The following is a 6000-nucleotide window of genomic DNA, read 5'->3' on the forward strand; positions in this document are numbered from 1 at the left end:
GTGTGTGCGCACGTGTGTTTGTACAGATGTAGGATCTTAATTTGACCACTCGGAAAAATGTAAACTTGTAGTGTATTTTAGTTTTAAAAAGGCTTCTAATGTTTGTAATTTCCACTTTGAAATTTCAGACGTAATTTGCCCTAACGAAAAATCTATCAACCCCTACAAAAATGTCCATTCATTATAATCCACATAATAATTCACAATTCCTGTTGCTGCAGGATTGTTTCTTGCATCATCATCTCTTCTTCCATCTCTTCTTCCACATCAATCAATCAATCAATCAATCTCCAGCCTTCAGCTGACATTACGGAGCTTGGAGCCCTCTGAACGACACATCTTGGTAAAGGTGTCTATGTACTCAATAAAGGTGCTGGGGACTATGTAATAGGGCCTTCTCATCTCCTGCAAGTACTAAGCTGCCATCTGGGTTGAGCTGTAGGGAATATCCACACACACTCTGGCAACCTTGTTCTGAAGGACCTGGGAGCTTATAAACCATTTCAGAAATTGGGTTATCAACAGGTGATTCAGATTCTGGACTTCATCTTCGCATGTAAAAGTAACTTTAAGTAAAAAAAAAAATAACATTTGCAGCTAGAAGATGAATTAATTAATTAATTTAGCCTTTATTTAACCAGGTAAGTCAATTGAGAACCAATTCTCATTTACAATAATGACCTGGCGAAGAGGCATAACATTGCAACAGAGAACAGGACAACACACAATACCCCTAAAAAATTATAAAACACTATACAGAGGAAAGGTACAAATTAATCAAATATACAACAATAAGAAATATTAACAGTAGGTAAGACCACAAAAGTCTAAGTCAACACAGCAGACTTAATGATCAGCAGGTACAGTGATCAGATAGCAGCTCAGTTAATGTTTTTGAAGGAGTGTGGTGGAATGAAATGTGTCAAGGGTCTTTTGCAGCTCGTTCTAGTCGTTGGCACCGGAAAACTGGACTGAATGACGGCCAAAGGAAATGCGGACTTTAGAATGACCAGTGTGATATACAGTTGAAGTTGGAAGTTTACATACGCCTAGCCAAATACATTTAAACTCAGTTTTTCACAATTCCTGACATTTAATCCTAGTAAAAATTCCCTGTTTTAGGTCAGTTAGGATCACCACTTTATTTTAAGAATGTGAAATGTCAGAATAATAGTAGAGAGAATGATTTCAGCTTTTATTTCTTTCATCACATTCCCACTGGGTCAGAAGTTTACATACTCTCAATTTGTATTTGGTAGCATTGCCTTTAAATTGTTTAACTTGGGTCAAACGTTTCGGGTAGCCTTCAACAAGCTTCCCACAATAAGTTGGATGAATTTTGGCCCATTACTCCTGACAGAGCTGGTGTAACTGAGTCAGGTTTGTAGGCCTCCTTGCTCGCACATGCTTTTTCAGTTCTGCCCACACATTTTCTATAGGATTGAGGTCAGGGCTTTGTGATGGCCACTCCAATACCTTGTCTTTGTTGTCCTTAAGCCATTTTGCCACAACTTAGGAAGTATGCTTGGGGTCATTGTCCATTTGGAAGACCCATTTGCGACCAAGCTTTAACTTCCTGACTGATGTCTTGAGATGTTGCTTCAATATATCCACATTATTTTCCTTCCTTATGATGCCATCTATTTTGTGAAGTGCACCAGTCCCTCCTGCAGCAAAGCACCCCCACAGCATGATGCTGCCACCCCCGTACTTTACGGTTGGGATGGTGTTCTTTGGCTTGCAAGCCTTCCTCTTTTTCCTCCAAATATAAAGATGGTCATCATGACCAAACAGTTCTATTTTTGTTTCATCAGACCAGAGGACATTTCTCCAAAAAGTACAATATTTGTCCCCATGTGCAGTTGCAAACCGTAGTCTGGATTTTTTATGGCGGTTTTGGAGCAGTGGCTTCTTCCTTGCTGAGCGGCCTTTCAGGTTATGTCAATATAGGACTTGTTTTTACTGTGGATATAGATACTTTTGTACCTATTTCCTCCAGCATCTTCACAAGGTCCTTTGCTGTTGTTCTGGGATTGATATGCTCTTTTCACACCAAAGTACGTTCATCTCTAGGAGACAGAACGCATCTCCTTCCTGAGCGGTATGACGGCTGCGTGGTCCCATGGTGTTTAAACTTGCGTACTATTGTTTGTACAGATTAACGCGGTACCTTCAGGCGTTTGAAAATTGCTCCCAAGGATGAACCTGACTTGTAAAGGTCTACAATCTTATTTCTGAGGTCTTGGCTGATTTCTTTTCATTTTCCCATGATGTCAAGCAAAGAGGCACTGAGTTTGAAGGTAGGACTTGAAATACATCCACAGGTAAACCTCCAATTGACTCAAATTATGTCAATTAGCCTATTAGAAGCTTCTAAAGCCATTTTCTGAAATTTTCCAAGCTGTTTAAAGGCACAGTCAACTTAGTGTATGTAAACTTCTGACCCACTGGAATTGTGATACAGTGAATTATAAGTGAAATAATCTGTCTGTAAACAATTGTTGGAAAGATTACTTGTGTCATGCACAAAGTAGATAGTTTGTTAACAAGAAATTTGTGGAGTGGTTGAAAAATGAGTTTTAATGACTCCAACCTAAGTGTTTGTAAACTTCCGACCTCAACTGTACATATATATATATATATATTTGTTTGTTTGTTTAATCGGCAAGACTTGAAAATGTCTGTCTAGCAATGATCAACAACCAACTTGACAGAGCTTGACTAATTTCTTAAAGAATAATGGGCAAATATTGTACAATGCAGGTGTGCAAAGCTCTTAGATACTTACACAGAAAGACTCAAAGCTGTAATCGCTGCCAAAGGTGATTCTAATATGTATTGACTCAGGGGGTTGAATACTTATCTAATCAAGATACAGTGCATTTGGAAAGTATTCAGACCCCTTGACTTTTTCCACATTTTGTTACGTAACAACCTTATTCTAAAATGTATTAAATTGTTTTCCTTATCAATCTACACACAATACCCCATAATGACAAAGCAAAAACAGGTTTTTAGGAATTTTTGCAAATGTATTAAAAATATTACCCGGAAATATTTACATTTACATAAGTATTCAGAACCTTTACTCAGTACTTTGTTGAAGCACCTTTGGCAGCGATTACAGCCTCGAGTCTTCTTGGGTATGACGCTACAAGTTTGGCACACCTGTATTTGGGGAGTTTCTCTCATTCCTCTCTGCAGATCCTCTCAAGCTCTGTCAGGTTGGATGGGGAGTGTTGCTGCACAGCTATTATCAGGTCTCTCCAGAGATGTTCGATCGGGTTCATGTTCGGATCTGGCTGGGCCACTCAAGGACATTCAGAGACTTGTCCTGAAGCCACTCCTGCGTTGTCTTGGCAGTGCGCTTAGGGTCGTTGTCCTGTTGGAAGGTGAACCTTCGCCCCAGTCTGAGATCCTGAGCGCTCTGGAGCAGGTTTTCATCAAGGATCTCTCTGTACTTTGCTCCATTCATCTTTGCCTCGATCCTGACTAGTCTCCCTGTCCCTGCCGCTGAAAACATCCCCACAGCAAGATGCTGTGACGCTTGGCATTCAGGCCAAAGAGTCCAATCTTGGATTCATCAGACCAAAGAGTCTTGTTTCTCATAGTCTGAGAGTCTTTAGGTGCCTTTTGGCAAACTCCAGGTGGGCTGTCATGTGTCTTTTACTGAGGAGTGGCTTCTGTCTGGCCACTACCATAAAGGCCTTATTGGTGGTGCTGCAGAGATGGTTGTCCTTCTGGAAGGTTCTCCCATCTCCACAGAGGAACTAGAGCTCTGTCAGAGTGACCATTGGGTTCTTGGTTACCTCCCTGACCAAGGCCCTTATCCCCCGATTGCTCAGTTTGGCCAGGTGGCAGGCTCTAGGAAGACTTTTGGTGGTTCCAAACTTCTTCCATTGAAGAACGATAGAGGCCACTGTGTTCTTGGGGACATTCAATGCTGCAGAAATGTTTTGGTACCCTTCCCCAGATCTGTGCCTCGACACAATCCTGTCTCTGAGCTCTACGGACAATTCCTTCTACCTCATGGCTTGGTTTTTGCTCTGACATGCACTATCAACTGTGGGATCTTATATAGACAGGTGTTTGCCTTTCCAAATCATGTACAATCAATTGAATTTACCACAGGTGGACTCCAATCAAGTTGTAGAAACATCTCAAGGATGATCAATGGAAACAGGATGCACCTGTGCTCAATTTCGAGTCGCATAGCAAAGGGTCTGAATACTTATTTAAATAAGGTATTTCTGTTTTTTATTTGTAATAAGTTTGCAAAAATTTCTAAAAACCTATTTTCACTTTGTTATTATGGGGTATTGTGTGTAGATTGCTGAGGATTTTTATTTATTTTATCAATTTTAAAATAAAAATGTTCTTCCACTTTGACAGTACATAGTATTTTGTGTAGATCGTTGACAAAAACTGACAATTAAATCAATTTTAATCCCACTTTGTAACACAAACAATTGTGGAAAAAGTTAAGGGATGTGAATACTTTCTGAAGGCACTGTATATATTTCCACACTATGAGGTTGGAATAATACTGTGAAATTGTGCAAATGATGATAATGCCCTTTTAGATCTGTAAGATCTGTTTGAAAAGGCTGCCTGAAATTTCAGCCAGTTTTGGTGGAATGGAGTTTTGTCCTTCCATGGTGACATCACCATGCAGTAAATTAGACCAATAAGAAAGAGAGTTCCAAACCTCTCTGTCAATATCAGCACATTGTCACGCCCTGACCTTGAAAGCCTGTTATTCTTTAGTTATGTTGGTCAGGGTGTGAATGCTAGAGGTTATCATGTGATTATCTAGGTATCTATGTGTACATTCTATGTTTGTAGATCTATGTTGGCCGGGTGTGGTTCCCAATCAGAGGCAGCTGTCGATCGTTGTCTCTGATTGGGGATCATACTTAGGTAGCCATTTTGCCTACCTATGTTGTGGGATCTTGACTCTTGTTTGATTTGTTTGTGTGTAGCCATTGTGAGCTTAATGTTACGTTGCTTTTGTTGTTTTGTCTTGTGTTAACTTCGTTAATAAACATGTATGCATTCCACGCTGCACCTTGGTCCAATCCTGTACTCAACGAACGTGACAGAAGATCCCACCACCAACGGACCAAGCAGCGTGCCCAGGAGGAGCAAACACCCTGGACACAGCGGGAAGCAACATTGGTAGATGTCCTCCTCGGTTGGGGGAAAATTACAGAGGAGGAAGCCATCCGTTACGGTGAGGTAATGGAGGAGGGCTGGAGTCCGGATCAACGGCGACGCCAACAGTGCCGACGACGAATGAAGCCCGAGAGGCAACCCCAATCATTTTTTTTGGGGGGGCACACAGGGTGGTCGACGAAGCAGCAGGAGGCCGTGAAAGGGCTGACTGTGGAGGAGGAGGCCGCTATTGTAGAGGTCCTCCAAGACCTGCGGATCAGCAGTATGAGAGAGGAGGCCACCACATTACGGGGGCTGTTAGAGAAGAGGGAGCAGGAGCTCTCACTTCAGAAGGAGGTGCTGCAGGAGGCCCAAAGGGAGAAGGAGTCAGTGGATGTACGGAGAGAGGAGCTGGCCAGGCAACAAGGGGAGCTGAGAGAGGAGTTAACCCTCCAGCAGCAGAGAGCTCGGGCCTTAGAGCAGAGGCTGGCGGAGCCAGGTTTAGCAGAGCCAACTTCCCGCACTCGCTTTGAGGAGAGTGTGTCCGTGCAGGCACCAGGCTATGCGCCGGCTTTACGCACTGTGCCGCCAGTGCGCCTTCACAGACCGGTACGGCCCGTGCCTGCTTCTCGCACCAAACCGGTGGTGCGTGTCTCCAGTCCGGCACGGCCCGTGCCTGCTCCTCGCACCAAACCGGTGGTGCGTGTCTCCAGTCCGACACGGCCCGTGCCTGCTTCTCGCACCAAACCAGTGGTGCGTGTCTCCAGTCCGGCACGGCCCGTGCCTGCTCCTCGCACCAAAACGGTGGTGCGTGTCTCCAGTCCGGCACGGCCCGTGCCTGCTTCT

Source organism: Coregonus clupeaformis, chromosome 25 (genome assembly GCF_020615455.1).
Source record: "Coregonus clupeaformis isolate EN_2021a chromosome 25, ASM2061545v1, whole genome shotgun sequence".
NCBI classification, from domain to species: domain Eukaryota; kingdom Metazoa; phylum Chordata; class Actinopteri; order Salmoniformes; family Salmonidae; genus Coregonus; species Coregonus clupeaformis.